The 22,777-nt window shown below is 43.9% G+C and overlaps 1 protein-coding gene across 4 annotated transcripts in view; it reads left to right on the top strand.

Moving 5' to 3' along the window:
* The window catches only part of GRAMD1B (GRAM domain containing 1B), a 172,118-nt gene that overhangs the window by 5,815 nt on the left and 143,526 nt on the right, over positions 1-22,777 (top strand). The gene's annotated exons all lie outside the window — the stretch shown is intronic.

Here is a 22,777-nt window from a genome sequence, read left to right as displayed (position 1 = left end):
ACATCCACGTGGAAGGGGAGGTTCTGAAGGAGGTCGGGAGGATGGGAAGGCCACTGAGGATAAGTGTGTAGGTGTCAGAGGTCAGAGGTCAGCACAGGGATGTGTGAGGGCGGTGCTACCTGTCGTAGGTGAACTGCTACGTGAGAAACAGCCAACCTTGGGCTGTAGATGTGGTTTCCAGATTCAAAGAGTCTGTGGAAACGGAGAAGGTAGATCCAAGCCCCGTGGGCTGATTCACACTGGCCAGTTTCCTCCATGGCAGTTGGTATTTCGAGAGTTTCCGTGGTGGTTATGCACTCAGGAAGTGCCAGTTCCATGTCAGGGGAGAGACTGGGATTGTCATGGGGCAGATTAGCAGGTGATAACTCTGCCCCGCTTGGTTAGTTTCTCCCAGGTACCGTCTGTACGCCAGTTGCTGTGCTGGTCACTGATAACTGCTTCTAGGGTAACTCCGGAGTTTTCCTTAGGGCGCGTGAATGGCTGAGCTGCCGGTGGGGAATTTCCTTCTTGACCCCAGTGGGTGAGCCGCTGGGCCCTGAAGCGGGCGTTCAGATACAGAGCCCAGCTGGCCTGAGAGCCCAGGTGTGGTTGCCGGGTCGCTGTGTGTACAAGAGCTTTACAAAGTCTGCAGGCTTTTCATGGAGGCTTTGGCCTCTTGGGGTTCTTTCCTCCATAGCCCATATCAGTGCAGTGACTCGCTAAGGGGCAGTTGTACCTGGTGTGAAGGGAGATGCTTTTCAACATCTTTTGGGGGTGGGGGAGGTCTATGAGCTCTTGTCCTGTGACTTTGGAGCCTAAGGAACCTTCCTTCTCTAGGAGGAGTTGGTGAGGCTTCCTTCAGGGATGCATAATGGAAAATCAAATGTGGAAGGAAGGCAGGATGGAGATGCCTCAAGCTGGGGCACAGAGATGTCAGGCCATGGCCTGCCCCCGCCAGCCTCCATGCCACTGCGGGCAGCCGGGTGCCACCTCCTGAAGATAGCCCTGGTGTCAAATATTCTTCCCTGTTTTCAGACCATGTGTCTGGGTAATCTCATCAAAATCATCACTAAGAAGGTGTGGCTGTTCCTTAGCTAAGACCAGTGGTAAAGAGGAGACAGAGGAGGACACCCAAGGCTTTTTCATTTGAGGCCCTGATACACCTTTTGGGTCAGATGCTGTGAAGCCCTTTCTTCTGCATCCTTTGTACGTATTCTAACTGGCTTTGGTTGTTCCACCCTGATTTTGTGGATAAGATAAAGGAAACGGGTGATTAGGCACGTCTCAGTGGCAGATCTGGGTTACAGTCTGGAACTCAGGCCTCTGACCTAAAGTCTGGGCTAATTTCTATCTGTCACGTCTCTGGAGCTTCTGCCAGCCTGGTGCCTCCTTCCTCCATGGTCTGACCACAGAGGTTTTTTGGTCTTTGCTGCTTCTGGTTCACAAGTTTAGTCAGGAAATGAGGGGGCTGAGTGAGGGGACTGAAAAAAATAATCCACAACCCACTTGGTTTTTCCACTTTCTTTTGCAACTATGCAAAAAGAACTTGCCTTGGGGCCCCGTTTGGGCAGGGGTGAGTGTGGTAACCCATGTATTATTTACTCCAGCAATTAGGAAAATACAGAAAGATGATGGATGGTTAGTTTAGCAATACTGTTTTTGTTTTTTTTTTTTTTGAAGCAGCTGCGTAGCACAGGGAGATCAGCTCGGTGCTTTGAGACCACCTAGAGGGGTGGGATAAGGAGGGTGGGAGGGAGACACAAGAGGGAGGGGATATGGGGATATACGTAGCAATACATTTTTGAGTCTCTCCAAGAGTTTTCCAACTTGTTGTCTGTTTTTTTTTTTTTTTTAACTCAGTTTACTGTTTTTATTTATGTATGTATTTATTTATTGGCCGTGTTGGGTCTTCGTTGCTGCATGCAGGCTGTCTCTAGTTGCCGCGAGCAGAAGCTACTCTTCGTTGCGGTGCGCGGGCTTCTCATTGCAGTGGCTTCTCTTGTTGTGGAGCACGGGCTTCTAGGTGCTCGGGCTTCAGTAGTTGCAGCACGCGGGCTCAGTAGTTGTGGCTCAAGGGCTTAGTTGCTCCGCAGCACGTGGGATCTTCCCGGACCAGGGATCGAATCTGTGTCCCCTGCATTGGCAGGCGGATTCTTAACCACTGCGCCACCAGGGAAGTCTCCCCGGCTTGTCTTAAAAGAAATTTTTACATGATAAAAGTCAATGAATATTGTATGTGTGATCAAATAGCTAGTTAATGTAAAACTTTTGGACAGTAGGGAAAAGGAAAAGAGCTCATCATTTTATTATGCTAACCCAAACATTAGTAGCATGCTTGGTGCATTATCCCCTAGTATTTTTTTCTCATTCAGAGGTTTTTTTTGGCCATGCCATGTGGCTTGTGAGATCTTAGTTCCCCGACCTGGGATCAAACCCTTGCCCCCTGCAGTGGAAGCATGGAGTCCTAACCACTGGACTGCCAGGGAATTCCCCAGAGTTTCTTTCTAATTGAGACTTTCCTTTTTCATCAGCTCTTCTGCACCTTGTACCTGTATAAAGTAAGGGAGAACATAAATCCAAAGGTTAAGGGCAGGTAAGTCTGTGAAATAAGGAAAATAAAAGGATTTCTGAAGCATTGTTTCTGGAGGAGCCATCAGAATGAGACATTTCTCCAAAGGGGGGGATACGAGCCCTCTCATCAAAGAAGATGCCTCTTAGCCTCGTTCTCCTGTTCTCTGTAATCCAAGCTTGGCGTGAGTGCCAGTCTGACCCCTCAAAGCAGCCTGCCTTGACCCGGCAAGCATTTGTTTCCCAGCTGGGTCATTACACTGGGAAGCTCTTCCTGACCTTTCTGTATTCTTGGGATTGGATGGAATGGCAGTAATAAAGGTTACTCTGAACAGGGTGGAGCTTCTCCAGAGAACAGTTTGCCCTTAGCGTGGGTGATACCATGTGTTTTCTCTGTCTATGATGAAGCACATCTTCTCGACATGTGAAGATCTCATTTAAAAAAAAAAAAAAAAAAAGGCCCCAGGAAAGAGATTGCACCACCTCTCCTCTCTTGGTTACTTCTTTCTATGTTTTCGAGTCCTACTATTGAGAAAGTTCTGCTGAAGATCCAACTGAAATCCCCCATGGTATAATGCAAACTCATTCTCTCTTGTTTTGTCCTCAGTGAAGATGAGAGACTATCAAGTCATTATCCTTTGAGAATATTCCTTCAGAGACTTATTGTTAGTAACTTGGGCTGTTGCTTCCAGATTGTAAGAGAAGCCTTGATTTGGTCTGCCAGTTACTTGGTGCTCATTGATTATGCTGTGGAGCCCTGCAGACACAGTGGAGGAACTGGCAACCACACACGTTAGAAGACAGAGCCAGTCTCAGAGGTGAGCAGAGTAGGAAGTGGCCCGCCCATTCAGAAAGTTCTTAGGGACACTGGACAGTTCCTCTGAAGTGCCTTCTCCATGCTTGGACTCCTTCCCAAAATACCTCTATTAGTTGACACGCCTTTTGTTTAGCAGCCAGAGAGATTAGGCTGAAAATGTAGATAACTCAGGAGAAGTAATTCTCAAGTTCAACAAACATTTTTTGGGCACTTACAGAGAATCAGGTGCTGTCCTAGGTGCTTGGGGCACAAAGATGGATACAAGTGGCCCTTCCTTGAGGAGCTCACAGCCTGTGGGGGAGACTAGTGTGCAAAAGATAATTTCAGTAGAATATGGAATTTGGACTAAAACATAAAAAAAAAAAAAAAAAGGTCTGAGGAAAAGATCTGCTGGGAGGGGGATGGGAGGAGGGTCCTGGGACTAGATTTCACCCCCGAATAGCCTTACTTTTCTCGCACTCAGCTGCCACCCCTTAGTACCTGCAGTTCTGGTCTGCATCTCGCTCAGAGAATCTAGTCTTCATGGTAGATGAGATTTGTGTGGTCATTTCACCTTTGAGCAAACTGAGAAGTCCAAGGTCAGTGGACAAAGCTGGTCAGTGGCAGAGATGGCTCTAGAATACTGATCTCCTGCAACCTAACTATCGTATTCTGCCCACCCCATGTCCCTAGGAGCCTATCTTGACCCAGGATGGAGCCATATCTTCATCAGCAAACCCAAGAAGCTCAGACAGGCCTCATCCATTGTTAGGGGCAGGGTGATGGTTGTCCTAGGACGACTGCCTTTGTACCAGTCCAGGGGGCTGTCTGAGGCAGCATCGGAGGTAGAGGCTCTGGTTCTGTTATTTATTTATTTATTTTTTGCTGTGTGGTCCTGGGCAGGTTACTCAGTCTCTCTGGGCCTCAGTGTCTTTCTCCTTGGTAAAATGGAGAGTATACATCTCTTCTTCATCTTGTAAGACAGAATTCAGTAGATGTGTCTGAAGAATTATGCTCATGTTATCATTAGTTAATAAAACTGAGATTTCTTTGGTGGTCTGTGAGGCTTTTGAGTCTGCTGCTCTGGTTAGTATAAGCTGAACAGTGGTTTGTTGTTGCTTTGATGAGATGTCACTTTTCTGATACGTTGATACGTGGTGAAAATGAGTTTATACTTTGTGGGCTGCTCTTGGCTGGCTGTCTCTTCAGTGTTGGTCTGCTTCAGGTTCTGAATCCAGGCTTATTTCTCCTTCTCCGTCTCCCCTCCCTCTCCCTCACCCCACCCCCTTTCCTTCTGCTGAATCTACATACTATCCTTGGACTATTTTATTCACTCTCTTGAATTTAATTATTCCTGCATGGTGATGATTCTCACACTTACATCTCAGACCTCATCTCTTTCCTGAGCCTTAAGCTCATCTCTCCAACTGGCTGATGGGCATTTCCATTGGAATGTTCTTCAAAACGGTCCATAACTGAACTCTTCACCTTTCCCTCTAAACCAGTTCCTCTCACTCTGTTCCTTGAGGTGAGGGTTGGTACCCTTCAGTTTTGCACGGTTTCCCTCCTTTGGAGGAAGTCTGTCTTCTCATCTCCACCACCATCTCGGCTCCCTGGGCCATCACCATCTCTCACATATGTTACTCAAGCGTCCTCCTAACTGGTCTCCCTGATGCCGCTCACCCTGCAGCCAGAGTTACCGTTCAGTGCCTTGGATGGATGCTTCCTTTTATTTCTAGGTCTTCACAGACATTGTTCCTTTGTGCGGAATTCCTCTTTTGTAACACTGGCCCCCTTGGCCACCCTGCCCTTCTTCTCATTTGGACCTTAGCTTAGTTATTGTTGCTCTAGCAAGTATTTCCTGACTCACGTATTTATTACATCTGTGTTCTTAAGTTGTGGCTACTTGGTCACATTGTATCTTTCACTGGATCAGAAGCTGTGAGGGCAGAGTTAATTGTGTGCAGTGTTTGTTTTATTCAGTGCTTGCTGAGCTCTTTGCGTGGAATGTAGTAAACATACACTTAGGGAGTGAATAAATAATCAGATGGATGAAGGACTCGAAGGAAATTTGATTTTCATGGAATTCTATTGGAAATCATTTTACAAAGCAGGAAGTCCTGTTGAAGTTGAATAATTATGCCCTCGTGGGCCATTTATGTAAATCTGGATTACTATGTATTGTTTGTCTGTTTTAAGTCTTTTGGTTTCTTTTATGGTTTTTCCTTTGTACTGTGTCTTCCCTCAGACTGCAGGTGCCCAGAGACCAGACATGGCTGCTCTTCTAAGGGTGTTCTCTATTTGGGGAGACAACTTTGGCATCACCAGGTGAAGAGTGGTTGACCTCTCCCAAAACGAGGCTCCAGAGAGCAAAGCACATGGGGGGCAATATTTTGGCTTGTAGTCAACCCGGGGCCCAGGTACAGTCTACAAATAGTGGTTAGCCTTTTCCCACCAAAGACCTGTGGCAGCTTTGAAGGCTATTTTTATTTTTGGAGCTGTAGTTGCCATGGTAACACAGTACATTTTTCCCTAGTCTTCTGATTCCAGGTCAGGACAACAGTTGTTCCTCTTGCAGGAGAGAAGGATTTTGTGATAGATGCACCCTTCCTCCTACCCTTTTTCCCTCCTACTTAATCCAACCAATATTTATTGAACACGTATTACGTGCCAGGTACTGTTCTAGACACCAGAACCAACAGTGAACAAAATAGTTTCTGCCCTAGAGAGCTTACATCCTAGAGAGGGGAGAAAGACAGTAAACAAATTAACAATGCAACATTGATCCCTACTTATTTAAAAACAAGTTACTTGAGCACATCACTGAAAGGGAATTAGTGTGTTTTCTAAAATTGGGAAATCAGGAGTTGTAAAAGGAATGCCTTCCACGCTGCGCTGGAGAGAGATATGTTGGGCGTGGAGCTGGGAGCTGACTCCCGTCCCACCGATAGTAGGACTTCATTCAGTTCTGGAATGCGGATGCACCTGTTGCTCTGACCTCTCCCAAGACCTAGGGAGACATGGTATTAAGCTGGGCCTCTCTCTGCAGCTGTCAGGTGCCAGGGCAGTTGTTCTCCTGGTGTTTTGCTTCTTTCTTCCTCTTTGCTCCAGTGGAAGCCAAGAGCCAAAGGGCTGCCAATACAAATGGCCCTTCTTTATGTCGTGTAATGAGAGCCTTGAAGGCAGGTTGGGAATGCCATTAACTGGGGGACTATAGAGTATGGAGCCTTGAACTGGGAGCCTGGGGGGAGGTGCAGAGGAGCGAGGGGATGCTGACACCTGCTGTTGGGAGATTCCGGTCATAGCGGCAGAGAATGGTGCCCGCTTGGATTCAAATGAATGCAGTGCTGGCAATAGCAATGTGATAATCTCTTAATGTGGGGAGGATTTGATCCTTTTCTCCGTGATTTACAAGGCCCTGGGCTCCGGAAGCCGGCGCAGAGTATAATTATTCTTTGTATTTGCCCCAGCACTTACCACAGTGCCTGGCACACACCGAGCCTTCCAGTAACATGCTTCTGGCACGATGCTCCACCACTTCATTTGTTCCCGCATCCTACGGGGTGGATGTAATGAGTATGTCCACTTGGATTTAAGGGAATTGAAACTCTGAAACACGCCCACATCCATACAACTGAGTAATGATGGAAACCTGACTCAAAAAGATTGTGTCCTGTCACCTATAATTTAGGCCTTTTTCTGTATTGTACAAACATGTATACATCTGGCATTATACCAAGGCTGATGTTTGTGTGCTGATGATGTGGGTCATTAAAATCCACAGGAAATGGTAAGTAAAGACCAAATATTAGAAGTGGCTGTTTCAGCATGCCTCACCCTGTGAAAAGCTTTGATTGGATTTTACTTCCCCTCCATTCCCTTCCCATTTGGAGGGACACATTAAACCTTCAGGCTGTCACAGCGAGGCGAGTCCAGATTCCGCAAAATCTGACAGCTTGGTTGCTCTGTGCCTGCCACTGAGCTCTGACTGGCCTGTGCCCTTGAAGGGTTTAGTCTAGTATATTTATTATTCATCCACTCATTTGTTCAACAACAGATTTTAATTGAGTGTCTATTAGGCAGTCAATGCAAATCATACAAATAAATGTAAAATTTGAAGATGTGGCCAGTGCTTCCACAGAGGGGACACCAGTAGCCGTTAACATTTGGTGGTCCTGGTGATTGGCCAGCCTTTGTTGTGAAGGACATCCTCTCTGTAGAAGATCTTCCTGAGGAAGTGGAGTTGCATGGACATTTTGTTTTAGGAGAGCAGAAGCAATTTCCTCACAGCATAGGGCCTAGCTCATTCATTTCACAGAATAGGCAAAGATGGCTCATGTTTTGTTGGCTGGAGAATCCCAGCTGTGAACATGGGGGTAACCAGGGCTTTTTCTGCTCCTTCCACTTTCTGCTGGATGTAGAACCATTGAACGTTCCTTTGGTTTCTCCAGCAGAGGATGGGCAGGAAAAACAAAAATTCTGTTTCTCACAAACATCGTTGATGCAGTGATTCAGAATTTAGGTATTTTGGGCTTGTTAACTGCATTTTTCTCCCTCATAGCCACAGAGAATCTAGAGTCCTAGAGCCTCTACCCGCAGTTGCCTGCTAGATTAAGGCCCCTTTGCTTGACAGGTGCTATTTGCAAATAATTCACTTTCACTGTCTTAATCAGCTCAGTAGTATCCTCAGAAGGTTAATAAGAAATAGTTGGCACCAATAGCCTCATCCACCAGAGGGCAGACAACGGAAGCAAGAAGAACTACAATTCTGCAGCCTGTGGAACGAAAACCACATTCACAGAAAAATAGACAAAATGAAAAGGCAGAGGACTTCATACCAGATGAAGGGACCAGATAAAACCCCAGAAAAACAACTAAATGAAGTGGAGATAGGCAACCTTCCAGAAAAAGAATTCAGAATAATGATAGTGAAGATGATCCAGGACCTCGGAAAAAGAATGGAGGCAAAGATTGAGAAGATACAAGAAATGTTTAACAAAGACCTAGAAGAATTAAAGAACAAACACCTAGAAGAATTAAAGAAGAAACAAACAGAGATGAACAATACAATAACTGAAATGAAAAATACACTAGAAGGAATCAGTAGCAGAATAACTGAGGCAGAAGAACGGATAAGTGACCTGGAAGACAGAAGGGTAGAATTCACTGCTGCGGAACAGAATAAAGAATGAAAAGAAATGAAGACAGCCTAAGAGACCTCTGGGACAACATTAAATGCAACAACATTCGCGTTATAGGGGTCCCAGAAGGAGAAGAGAGAGAGAAAGGACCTGGGAAAATATTTGAAGAGATTATAGTCGAAAACTTCACTAACATGGGAAAGGAAATAGCCACCCAAGTCCAGGAAGTGCAGAGAGTCTCAGGCAGGATAAACCCAAGGAGAAACATGCCAAGACACGTAGTAATCAAATTGACAAAAATTAAAGACAAAGAAAAATGATTGAAAGCAACAAGGGAAAAATGACAAATAACATACAAGGGAACTCCCATAAGGTTAACGGCTGATTTCTCAGCAGAAACTCTACAAACCAGAAGGGAGTGCCACGATATATTTAAAGTGATGAAAGGGAAGAACCTACAACCAAGATTTCTCTACCCAGCAAGGATCTCATTCAGATTTGATGGAGAAATCAAAAACTTTAGAGACAAGCAAAAGCTAAGAGAATTCAGCACCACCAAACCAGCTCTACAACAAATGCTAAAGGAACATCTCTAAGTGGGAAACACAAGAGAAGAAAAGGACCTACAAAAACAAACCCATAACAATTAAGAAAATGGTAACAGGAACATACATATCGATAATTACCTTAAATGTGAATGCATTAAATGCTCCAACCAAAAGACACAGGCTCTCTAAATGGATACAAAAACAAGACCCGTATATATGCTGTCTACAAGAGACCAATTTCAGACCTATGGACACATACAGACTGAAAGTGAGGGGATGGAAAAAGATATTCCATGCAAATGGAAATCAAAAGAAAGCTGGAGTAGCAATACTCAGATAAAATAGATTTTAAAATAAAGAATGTTACAAGAGACAAGGAAGGACACTACATAATGATCAAGGGATCAATCCAAGAAGAAAATATAACAATTATAAATATATATGCACCCAACATAGGAGCATCTCAATACATAAGGCAACTGCTAACAGCTCTAAAAGAGGAAATCGACAGTAACACAATAGTGGGAGACTTTAACACCTCACTTACACCAATGGACAGACCATCCAGACAGCAAATTAATAAGGAAACACAAGCTTTAAATTACACAATAGACCAGATAGATATAATTGATATTTATAAGACATTCCATCCAAAAACAGCAGATTACACTTTCTTCTGAAGTGCACATGGAGCATTCTCCAGGATAGATCACATCTTGGGTCACAAATCAAGCCTTGGTAAATTTAAGAAAATTGAAGTCATACCAAGCACCTTTTCCAACCACAATGCTATGAGATTAGAAATCAATTACATGGAAAAAAACGTAAAAAACACAAACACATGGAGCCTAAATAATATGTCACTAAGTAACCAACAGATCACTGAAGAAATCAAAGAGGAAATCAATAAATACCTAGAGACAAATTACAATGAAAACACGATGATCCAAAACTTATGGGATGCAGCAAAAGCAGTTCTAAGGGGGAAGTTTATAGCTATACAAGCCTACCTCAAGAAACAAGAAAAATCTCAAGTAAACAATCTAACCTTACACCTGAAGGAACTAGAGAAAGAAGAACAAACAAAACCCAAAGTTAGGAGAAGGAAAGAAATCATAAAGATCAGAGCAGAAATAAATGAAATAGAAACAAAGAAAACAATAGCAAAGATCAATAAAACTAAAAGCTGGTTCTTTGAGAAGATAAACAAAATTGATAAACCTTTAGCCAGACTCATCAAGAAAAAGAGGGTGAGAACTCAAATCAATGAAATTAGAAATGAAAAAGGAGAAGTTACAACAGACACCGCAGAAATACAAAGCATCATAAAAGACTACTACAAGCAACTCTATGCCAATAGAATGGACAATCTGGAAGAAGTGGACAAATTCTTAGAAAGGTATAACCTTCTAAGACTGAACCAGGAAGAAATAGAAAATATGAACAGACCAATCACAAGTAATGAAATTGAAACTGATTAAAAATCTTCCAACAAACAAAAGTCCAGGACCAGATGGCTTCACAGGTGAATTCTATCAAACATTTAGAGAAGAGCTAACACCCATCCTTCTCAAACTCTTCCAAAAAATTGCAGAGGAAGGAACACTCCCAAACTCATTCTATGAGGCCACCATCACCCTGATACCAAAACCAGACAAAGATGCTACAAAAACAGAAAAGTACAGACCAATATCACCGATGAATATAGATGCAAAAATCCTCAACAAAATACTAGCAAACAGAATCCAGCAACACATTAAAAGGATCATACACCATAATCAAGTGGGATTTATCCCAGGGATGCAAGGATTCTTCAATATATGCAAATCAATCAATGTGATACACCATATTAACAAATTGAAGAAGAAAAACCATATGATCATCTCAATAGATGCAGAAAAAGCTTTTGACAAAATTCAACACCCATTTATGATAAAAACTCTCCGGAAAGTGGGCATAGAGGGAACCTACCTCAACATAATAAAGACCATATATGACAAACCCACAGCAAACATCATTCTCAATGGTGAAAAACTGAAAACATTTCCTCTAAGATCAGAAAGAAGACAAGGATGTCCACTCTCGCCACTATTATTCAACATAGTTTTGGAAGTCCTAGTCATGGCAGTCAGAGAAGAAAAAGAAATAGAAGGAATACAAATTGGAAAAGAAGAAGTAAAACTGTCACTGTTTGCAGATGACATGATACTATACATAGAGAATCCTAAAGATGCCACCTGCAACGTACTAGAGCTAATCAATGAATTTAGTAAAGTTGCAGGATACAAAATTAATGCACAGAAATCTCTTGCTATCCTATACACTAACAGCGAAAGATCAGAAAGAGAAATTAAGGAAACAATCCCATTCACCATTGCAACAAAAATAAAGTACCTAGGAATAAACCTACCTAAGGAGGTAAAAGACCTGTACTCAGAAAACTATAAGACACTGATGAAAGAAATCAAAGATGATACAAACAGATGGAGAGATATACCATGTTCTTGGATTGGAAGAATCAATATTGTGAAGATGACTATACTCCCCAAAGCCATCTGCAGATTCAGTACAATCCGTATCAAATTACCCGTTGCATTTTTTACAGAACTAGAATAAAAATTCTTAAAATTTGTATGGAGACACAAAAGACCCCGAATAGCCAAAGCAATCTCGAGGGAACAAAACGGAGCTGGAGGAGTCAGACTCTCTGACTTCAGACTATACTACAAAGCTGCAGTAATCAAGACAGTATGGTACTGGCACAGAAACAGAAATATAGATCAATAGAACAGGATAGAAAGCCCAGATATAAACCCACGCACCTGTGGTCAACTAATCTATGACAAAGGAGGCAAGGATATGCAATGGAGAAAAGACAGTCTCTTCAATAAGTGGTGCTGGGAGAACTGGACAGCTACATGTAAAAGGATGAAATTAGAACACTCCCTAACACCATACACAAAAATAAACTCAAACTGGATTAGAGACCTAAATGTAAGGCTGGACACTATAAAACTCTTAGAGGAAAACATAGGAAGAACACTCTATGACATAAATCACAACAAGGTCTTTTTTGATCCACCACCTAGAGTAATGGAAATAAAAACAAAAATAAACAAATGGGACCTAATGAAACTTAAAAGCTTTTGCAAAACAAAGGAAACTGCAAACAAGTCAAAAAGACAGCCCTCAGAATGGGAGAAAATATTTGCAAACGAAGCAATGGGCAAAGGATAAATCTCCAAAATACATAAACAGTTCATGCAGCTCAATATTAAAAAAACAAACAACCCAATCAGAAAATGGGCAGAAGATCTAAATAGACATTTCTCCAAAGAAGACATACAGATGGCCAAGAAGCACATGAAAAGCTGCTCAACATCACTAATTATTCGAGAAATGCAATTCCAAACTACAATGAGGTCTCACCTCACACCAGTTAGAATGGGCATCATCAGAAAATCTACAAACAACAAATGCTGGAGAGGGTGTGGAGAAGAGGGAACCCTCTTGCACTGTTGGTGGGAATGTAAATTGATACAGCCACTATGGAGAACAGTATGGAGGTTCCTTAAAAACCTAAAAATAGAATTACCATATGACCCAGCAATCCCACTACTGGGCATATACCCAGAGAAAACCATAATTCAAAAAGACACATGCACCTCAATGTTCATTGCAGCACTATTTACAATAGCCAGGTCATGGAAGCAACCTAAATGTCTGTCGACAGATGAATGGAAAAAGATGTGGTACATATATACAATGGAATATTACTCAGCCATAAAAAGGAACGAAATTGGGTCATTTTTAGAGATGTGGATGGATCTAGAGACTGTCATACAGAGTGAAGTAAGAAAGAGAAAAACAAAATATCGTATATTAATGCATATATGTGGAACCTAGAAAAATGGTACAGATGAACTGGTTTGCAGGGCAGAAATAGAGACACAGATGTAGAAAACAAACTTATGGACACCAAGGCGGGAAACTGGCGGGGGGTGGTGGTGGTGGGATGAATTGGGAGATTGGGATTGACATATATACACTAATATGTGTAAAAAGGTAACTAATAACAACCTGCTGTATAAAAAATAAATAAAATAAAATTCAAAAAAAAAAAGAGACAAGCTGTGGCCAGTGGTGAGCTGATACGGGAATCCAAAGTCTCAGCACCTTTGCCTCAACCGGGGTAATACCAAAAAGGCATCCTAGCTCAAAGCTCCCCATGGAGTTGGCAAAAAAACAAACAAAAAAACCCAAAATAGTTGGCACCATGCAGGGAACTCCAAACCCCACTCATTCAGGTTAAGTGGATAGGTAATGGAGAATGATTGAATGAATGAATGAACGAACCTTTAAAAATAAATATATTGTGTATTTAATACATATAAATATTACATATGTATGCGTGTATTTATACACATATGTATATATACATATACATATATTTTTAAACCCTGGGTGTCCCATAGGGCAAGTGAGGTCCCATTGGCCGTGGGATGGTGACTCACATTTACCAGCAAGAAATTTTAATTTGCGTATTGAATATGATTCTTGTCTTGATGTCGGCAGTTGGGTTAGATCCATCCACGTCAGAGAGACTTAGAGACTTGGCCTGCTCTGTTCTGGTTGAGGACAGGATAAGCCCACCTGTGGCTGAGTGATGAAGGGTCTGGAGTCACAGGTGGCAACTGATTGTGAATTAGAGAGTGATGGGGGCAGCTGAGGAAGAGAATGTTTCTACCTCTCCCAAGGCTGTTCCTCTGCAAAATACTGTCCATAACTTCCCAAGCCGACTCTGTTCCTCACTCTGTCTACACAGATGACTTCCCAGGGGCTGCCTTTGACTTTTAGTCCAGTAGCAATTTCCAGCCTGCTTCCATGGGGTAAAATTCCAGCCTGGAGCAGAGTTTTCTTCCCTCGGGCTGCTTTGCATCATCCGTTTCCTCCTGCATAAACAGAGGATCATGATAATCCCCACCTTGTAGGTTGGTTTGAAGATGAACTAAGAAAGGTAAGGCATCTCTCTAAAGTGTCTGTGCACAGTACGTGCTCACTTTCTGATCGTTTCCTTTTATCTCCCTCCCCTTCAAATTCAAGGGAAAGAGGTGTTTTCATATTGGTGTCCTTTGGGGCCAAGCTTATCTGATCTGAAGGACAGGCCCTGGGACTTGTGGTTCTTTGTCATTGCACCATCTTTGCTGAGTCACTTGGGGTTGGCAGACCTGGAAAAAATAGTGGTCCAGAGGGTGGTTAGCGCAGTGTGTGATCAGCTAAGGCAGCCTGTCCCGTCTCAGTATTTCCCCGTGCACTTCTGGAACCTGATACCCCTTCTCACGGGAAAGGGAGGGGCCCAAGTAACCAGCGCTGAAGGTGTTACACGTATTTTGCCCGTGCTGAATTTCCTGTGATGTGGCTTCATGAATCTTTGATTTCAGCTTAATCAGTGCTGCCGTAAGGCTCTGTTGGTGGACTAAATGCTGGAGGGCAGGATTGTCTTCTGAGATTGAGATGAGTGACATTCTTTGATATGCAGGATAATAAGGAGAGAAGATGCTTTTGGTGCTAGGGAGAAGATGCAGAAAGAGAACTTTTAGAAAAATGAGAAGTTGTAAGAAAGAGCCAAGGTAAGATTTAAAGACAGTCTTTAAGAGAGAGATGAGGGGGGGAGCGGGAGGTACAAACTGTTAGGTGTAAGATAGGCTCAAGGATGTATTGTACAACATGGGGAATACAGCCAATATTTTGTAATAACTCAATGAAAGTTACCTTTAAAAATTACATAAAAAATTAAAAATTAAATTTAAAAACATATGAAGCATTTGTGAGATTAGGATTGGTTTTGTGTGTGCTCTGTGATGCTTCTGCCATCTTTCATGAGACTTATTTGGGGAACTTATAGTTTGAGAAACGCTTTAACTTGTTATGTCTGAATATTTTATGAGCACTTAGTCTTTTTTTTTTTTTTTTTTTTTGCTAAAGGCACAGAAATGATTTATTAATCTTTCAGCAAACATGCATCACAAACAAACAGAAATCATTCTCGCGGCCTGAAAAGCACCTGAAGGCGGGCTCAGGCGTGCCGGCCCACCCTCGGGACTTGCGTGCTGGTTGGACTGGAGGTGCGCCGGTGCCCGTTGGCACTCTGCCTCCAGGGCGGGGGTGTTAAAGTCCTCGGGTTCCAGATTCCAGTGGCAGAGCCCACAGCCCCTCCCTCGGCCTGGCCTCGGCCAGGAGCTCCCCCTCCCTGGAACGTCTGTGGAACCAGCTATGAGCACTTAGTCTTATATTAGTAGGAATATTGTGATCTGTTTTATCCCCATCAACATCAATGATAAATATGGTTTGAATATGTACTGTGTAAGAGACATGTTTAATATTTAGGAAAATAGGAAAGCAAACATTTAAGTCTGCTTTGGTAGAATCTGCCACTTAATACTGATGTGAACTTGACATACGTTTTTCTTTTTTGAGATTCCTCTTCTCACCACCCAATTTTATTATCTTCATTATATTTTTCACTTTTGAAATTATCCTATTTTTTAAGTTGTCTTTGTTGATGATCCGTATCCCATCTCTGCAACTCTACTGCCAAGCCACAAGAATTTGAGGTCTTTAGGAGCAGGGGCCTTGGCCGCTACTATGTCTCTGGTTAGAACAGAGCTGGTACCTAGAAAACACTCAACGACAGCACAGACCGCATACATTTTATGGAATGAACCGTGGTTAGTAGTTATCCTCATTATGAGTGAGTGCACCAAAGGGCTAGGAAAAAAATGTAAAATACCTCCTCTTTGCTCTAAGAGTTTATATTCTCGGACCGGAAGGGCAGCTATGGGCAGAACTCTGCTCTAAGAGTGTGCTGACTAGAGTTTTATTTTTTGCAATGCTATTAAATACCTCTGTGGCTTTATACGTGTCTCTTCTTTGGCCTTTGGTTTCCTGTTCTGAAGGGGAATGAAGTAGACAAGATCTTTTTTTTTTCCCCCCCTTTTAAAATATTTATTTATTTATTTATTTTGGCTGCGCAGGGTCTTTGTTGCAGCATGCGGGATCTTCGTTGCGGTATGCATACGGTATCTAGTTCCCTGACCAGGGATCGAACCCGGGCCCCCTGCATTGGGAGCGCAGAGTCTTACCCACTGGACCACGAGGGAAGTCCAGACAAGATCATCTTTTAGGCCTCTTTTTGCTGTCAGGGTTGGTCCATGACTTTATTAGTAGAATTATAGACGATGATAAAATGATAAGCTGCAGACAGAGTAACAGTGAAAGGAAGCAGGGCTCAACAGGAGCCTGCAGCAGTGAGCCAGCACGGTTTCTGTCTCTGCCCGTGAAACGCCTCTCCAGGTATCTGAGTGACACTGGTCCTCCACTCCCTGCTGTGCAGCCAAGGCCACCTCGCCCTCCTGGTTCAGTTCATGCAACTCCCTTTTCCGCCAATCACTGAGCTTTCAAACTGATTTTCCCCGCAGATATCCTTACTTACTTAAACCTTCCTCAGCTTCCTTGCATGTTTAAGGCCAGAAGGGGCCTTTGTGGTCCTCCAGCACACCCAGCAAACTGAGGTTCAGAACGGTGAGGCTACTTGCTCTGTGTGCTGCCGAGTTAGTGGCAGAGCCAGAGCTGGACCCAGACTTCAGAGCCCAGCTCCAGCACTATTGCTGCACCGTACTTGTGCTCTGTTTTCCATATGTTTTTATTCTTAATAGGTGAGTGTTGCTTTACGCACGACTCCAAAATGAGTGTATATGGGTGCTATAGAGAACCCAGCTGGGTGCCCTGAAGTCTTTTCATAACCCGCTTTAGCAGCCCTCCTGCTCTCGCTGCAGATACAAGGCTCACTGAAGATTTGCTACAGACTTATCTTACCATTAGTTGATGAAGGTGGTAATAATTAAGTAGTCAGCAGGTATTTATTGCTTGCCGCACATTTGTTTTGCACTGTGCTAAAGTGGTGGGAATGCCAAAGAAGGAGCTAGAACTGCCCTCAAGCGCAGGCAGGCAGAGGAAGCAGGACCTTCCAGATTTCTCCCTCGCCTGCTCCCATCACCTGCAGTCAGGCACCTCCTACCTCTTTCCCCGCTCATCGGTTCTCTCCATCCTCATCTCCTTAGCTTGAGCCTTCATCCCCTCTGCTTTACTGAGAGGGCTTCCTTATAGGCCTCCCACTTAACCCTTTACTTTCTTCTAATAAACAAATCACTCCCCTCTCCAGATTTCTTCAATGCCTCCTTGTCCTCTACAGGATGAAATTTCCTCCTGTTTCTGGAACACACAAGGCCCTTTGTGATGCAGACCCTGCTTACTTGCGCACATTCATCTCTTGCCATTCCCACGTCCTCCTTCATCTCCAGCAGTGTGGGCTTTGTGGTAAGGTCGAGGTCCTTGACTGAGCTTGCATCTGTTTCTTGCCATGTACCAATCTCTCCACTTGGAATGTGGTCTGCTAGTCAAATTTTACTCATCTTTTAAATGTCAGCTCAAATGCTTCCTCCTCTGTGGAGTGCTATCTGTGTTCCCATGCAACCCAGGTGTTCTTTCACTGGTATGGGTACTGAACTTTGTACATACATTTCCCCATCGTGCCCTCTGTGAAGCAGTTACCTTATTGTGTGTGATCTCATTGTTCGATGGACTGTCTCTTTCTCCACTAGGCAGTAAACTCCTTAAGGGTGGAATGTATCTTTCTCTTTGTGTTCCCTCAAATGGAGCCTGGCACATAGTAAGTGCTCCGGAAATGCTGGTTTGAATGAAAGATGTGATTTCATTAAGTACTATTGAAACTAAGTCAAGGATGGAATACTTTTTACCCCAAGCAGGAAGAGTTATTCCAAATGCTGTAGAAATGTCAGAAAGAATTGAGATAGGAAAAAAGGCCATTAGGCAGTCACTGGTGACCTTTGATAAACGAACAGTTTGTATCAGGCAGTAGAATTGGAAGCTTGATTGTAGGGGGTGAAGTGAATAGAGAGGGAGTGGATGCAGCTGGTGGGGATCACCAGTTCGGGGAGGTGGGTAATGAAAGGGAAAAAGGTGGGTAGCTTCAAGAAGTATGATGCAACCAAAACAGTCTGACCCATTTGGAGCGAATATTCGCCCTCTTGGGGCAACTGGGCATCACAAATACCAACTTGTCTCATCCAAATGAGACTCTGTCAGCTCAGGAATGGAGCCTGCCCATGCAGTGTCATTCATTACCTTCTCACTCAAATTGCCCAGAGAAGGAACTGGATGTAAAGAAGAGTCTGAAGCAGATGGCTTTTTTGATCTAAAGAATCCTAGCTAAAGAAACAGGGAAGGGCTAGGGTTTCCCCTGCTTGTTGTAACCCCCCCACTCATTTACTGCTGAAATGTGAGTGATGAGCAGCAAAGAGAGAGGAGAACAGGAGCATTTTGAGTGACAAGAATGTGTAGGGTATGTATGTACACGTGGAATACTTTTTAAGTGTCAACTCTGCAGATAGGCAATTACAGAATGGAAGTAGAGCTTCTGGACTAGCTCTCTGTGCTCCTATAATTTCCCCTCAACTCTGAGTCGGATCCCCTTAGCCAGTGATGCATGTTGTTGGGGAGGAAGAAAAATTTCCTGTATCCTTCTAGGTTCTTCTGGCTGGTCTAAGAATGAAATTGACCTGAGACAGATGAACAGGAGAAAATCAAACAGAAGTTTAATAACATGTGCACATGGGAGAGACCCAGGAAATCTGAGTAATTTGCCGTAATGGCCCAAGCCCTCTCCTTAAACACCATCCTCAGCTAAAGACAGAAGAGGATGCTGAGGGTGGGGAGAGTCAGTTCTGGGAGGTGACCAGGAAAGGCACAGTGAACAAGGGTGATTGTGATTCAGATTTCAGTTGTTCCCTTCTCCACTGGTAAGAGTTGCTAGAGATTTGGTCCTCCTCTTCTTCCAGGTGGAGAGGGAGACAGCCTGATAGATGGAGATTTCCCTTACAAATGCAAAAGTCTCTTACAGAAGGGCAACTCCTACTTGGTTTTTAGAGCCCTTCCCAGGTCTGCTGTTTTCTCAGAAAATAACCAGCTTAAAACAATCGATGTGCCAAAGAGACATATCTTAGGGTGGCAAATTCTGCTCCCATATAATGTATATGCTCTTAGCCCAGCAGTTACATAGAGGACTCAGACCTAGAGGACTCAACACTCTTGCGGGCTTCAGTCATCTTCCAGCACAATCGCCGGCCTAGTCCTGAGCTTGGAAAAGCATTTAAAGGACATTGTTGTGGGGGGGGGGCTCTGTGTTGGTCAGAAAGAACATCGTAGATGAGTTATAGTTACAGTGGAGTTAGGGCAGATGAAGGGACTTGGTTACATTAAATGGGACACTTGTAGTCTTGCTCTAAATAAATCAAGAAGAATGGAACAGAATTTGAGTAAAAAATATTTCTTCAAATACTGACTTCTAAGTGAGATAATGTGAAAAATGCATAGAGTAGGCACTCAGTACATGTTAGTTTCCCTTTCCTCTATGAAACAAACTTTTGGTTCTTCATAATTTTTTTTTTTTTTTAATAGGGAGCATTTTCTTTTTTTTTTTTAATTTTATTTATTTGTTTTATTTATGGCTGTGTTGGGTCTTCGTTTCTGTGCGAGGGCTTTCTCTAGTTGTGGCAAGCGGGGGCCACTCTTCATCGCGGTGCGCGGGCCTCTCACTGTTGCGGCCTCTCTTGTTGCGGAGCACAGGCTCCAGACGCGCAGGCTCAGTAATTGTGGCTCACGGGCCCAGTTGCTCCGCGGCATGTGGGATCTTCCCAGACCAGGGCTCGAACCCGTGTCCCCTGCATTGGCAGGCAGATTCTCAACCACTGCGCCACCAGGGAAGCCCCGGTTCTTCATAATTAATTGTCTTTAGCCTTTCAGCTTCATTTCTCAACACACATTAAGGTTCTTGAGGGTAAGGTCTTCGGATACTTTTGTGTCTGCTGCTTTCTAGCACAGTACCTGGCCCACCCAAAGTTTGCTTTCTCATCTTTTCCCTGTTTACAGGCTGCCATTCAAAGAGTTCTTTAAATGAATTTTAAGTGAATGAATGATCCATTTTGTAGATCATCAAAATCTATTTTATGCCCTTGTTCATGTGGGTGAATCCCAGAGCAGAACTTGAAGAGGGTTAATTGAATATAGGACAGGATGCAATGGGAGGGGTGAGAGGTTGTTTCATTAACATTCTCAAACCAAAAATTAATGATTTGTGGTTTATTCAACTTCTGTTTTCTTTTGTTCACTATTCTCATAACAGGTGTTCCAGTACCTGTTGCCTTCTTGCTAGTAAAAAGTGGACAATGAGGAAATTTCCTGGTCCAGTGGTTAGGACTATGTGCTTCCACTGCAGGGGGCGTGGGTTTGATTCCCTGGTCAGGGAACTAAGATCCTGCATGCCGCATGGCACGGCCAAAAAAAAAAAAAAAAGACAATGAGTGGCGTATACCTTATCAGAAAGTTGTCAAAGTGCTTGGCTGAAAAGATAGGCATTTACTCCTGTGTGGAAAATCATTTGTGGAAACAGATCAGGCTGTTAGACCCTGACATCCTCACTCTAGGCCCAGTCTATACTGTTTCTTCCTAGGCCCCTGAGGGGCTCTCTGTGAGTTGGTAAATGACCAAAGTTCTTGGTTAGAACTGTTTTTATTTCTTGTAATTGGAAAAAAAAAAAAAAAAAACCCATGGTAACAGTTTTACCATAAACCAGTTTTTCCTGGGGCTAAGGGCAAAGTTGGATGGGGGATGGATGGGGATGGGGACGGGAGTGGGGGCAGGGAAGGGGAGGCAAGGAGGCTGAAAGGCCTCTTTCTGGAAAACAGCACAGCCTGCAGTCTGTCCTTGAACTCCATGGTCCCTCCATGGTATCTGGCCATTTGTCTATATTAGGATTTCTGCATAAACAACCCTCCTCCCCCATGTGTCCTTTGTCCTGTACGACTCAAGAATTCGTCCTTCTTTCTAGATGCATCAGCTTCTCCTCTCCTTGGGTGCCTCTGTCCTTGGCCCCTGGGGCAGAACACAAGGCTTTTTGTATCTTGCCTACCTTAACCTTTAGGACTCATACACTTTCAGCTTAAGGGATTTGAATTCTGTTAACTAGAGGGAAACAGGTAATGACAAAATTAACTGCCAGTTGGAAAGCCAGAGTCATAAAATGTCTTGAAAACATTTATTTTTAATTGAGTTGGATCTTCAATCAGCTGTAAAATAGACTCTTGCCACTTTTTTGGGGGGGCGGGGGGGTGAATCTGGAACATTCCTGTGGGAAATCACCAGTTGTTTCTGGAGCATCAGCTGCCCAGTCTACTCCAGGCTGGCTCCTATATCAAGCCGCTCCTACCTCGGCTGGCAGTAGAATCAAGTTGGCACTGCCAAGTGTTTCCTACGCTTATTTCTGTGAAGAGGCCCTCAGGGCACTTGCATTTCTGCTCTGCGGCTGGCCTGCCCTTCCTGAGTCCTGCTCTCAGACCTAAATGAGATGGTCCTGGGCTCCCTGGTCTTCAAAGCCTCCCCCTTGGGCTCAGGCCAACCCTCCCCTGGCTTCCTGGAAGTCCCTCGAGGCCTGGCTCTGGCTCTAGGAAGTCCTACGCTCTTGCTGGGCACAGTGCTCTGGTTTATTTGGTGTGCCTGTGGCTTTTTCACCAGCTGGTTGATGAAACAGCTCTACTCTGAGCCATAAGTTATTTTTTTCAGTTATCATCAAACACTTGTTTATTTCTGTGATTTCACCTGTGGCCTTGAGACCTCGTGGCAGGTTGCATTATTGGTCCCATCTCACGTCAGTGCCTGTTGACTGGTGCGGGCAAACGCTTGTCACTTCTCGTTTCAAGGTTTTTGCGGCCTTGGACCTCCCAGATGTTCTTGCTTTCTGGCTAAGGGCTGCCTCCTGCAGGGCAGAGACATTGGCAATTTCAGCAGAATGAACATTCAGGCTCTTCCCAGTTCCCCCACCCCAAGCTCACATCTCCCCCTGTCTCATCATTGAGGTCATTCCTGCCGCCCAGCCCTTCCCAGTCTTAAGTGAAGGCTATGGCCCAGCGTGGTCATGTGCTCAAGGTGAAAGAATCAAGAATTCTGGAGTAGAAAGCCTGGGTTGAAATCCTCATTCCTTAGCTTACCAACCATTCGCTCTTAGACATGTCATATATTCCCCTGAATCCTTATTTTCTTCATCTTTAAAATGAGGATCAGGAATTCCCTCGTGGTCCAGTGGTTTGGACTTGGCGCTCTCACTGCCGAGGGCCCTGGTTTGATCCCTGGTCGGCTGGTCGGGGAACTAAAATCCCACAAGCCGCACGGTGCGACCAAAAACGAAACAAAACAAAACAAAACAAAAAAAAACAATAAAATGAGGATCAGAGTATATATATACACACATATATTTTATCTACTTTATAGGGTTGGAAATATCAGATGGAAGAATGTACAAGAAAGCACTTTGTAGACTGGAGAGCACTGTTTAAATGTGAAGGATTACTGTTAGTATTAAACATATTAGTATGCAATAGCTTGACTACACTGAAAAAAGCAGCCAGTACTTGCGCTAAAGGCGGGTTTCTCTGATGCAGCCAACAGGTTATCTCCAAGGCTCGGGCAGGGCCACCATCAACACTGGCGATAGCTGCTCAGGCTTGGATTTGTCGTAGCTCTGCAGCGCGAAGGGTCAGGTAGGAAGAGAAAATCAGTGAGGCCCTGGAGAGACAGCCACGCTTCTGTGTGACATGGGGCTCGACTGGCCAAGG

This window comes from Eubalaena glacialis, chromosome 10, assembly GCF_028564815.1.
Source record: "Eubalaena glacialis isolate mEubGla1 chromosome 10, mEubGla1.1.hap2.+ XY, whole genome shotgun sequence".
Classification (NCBI taxonomy): domain Eukaryota; kingdom Metazoa; phylum Chordata; class Mammalia; order Artiodactyla; family Balaenidae; genus Eubalaena; species Eubalaena glacialis.
The sequence above is the reverse complement of the archived record's forward strand: the minus strand, read 5'-3'. Positions and strand labels throughout refer to the sequence as shown.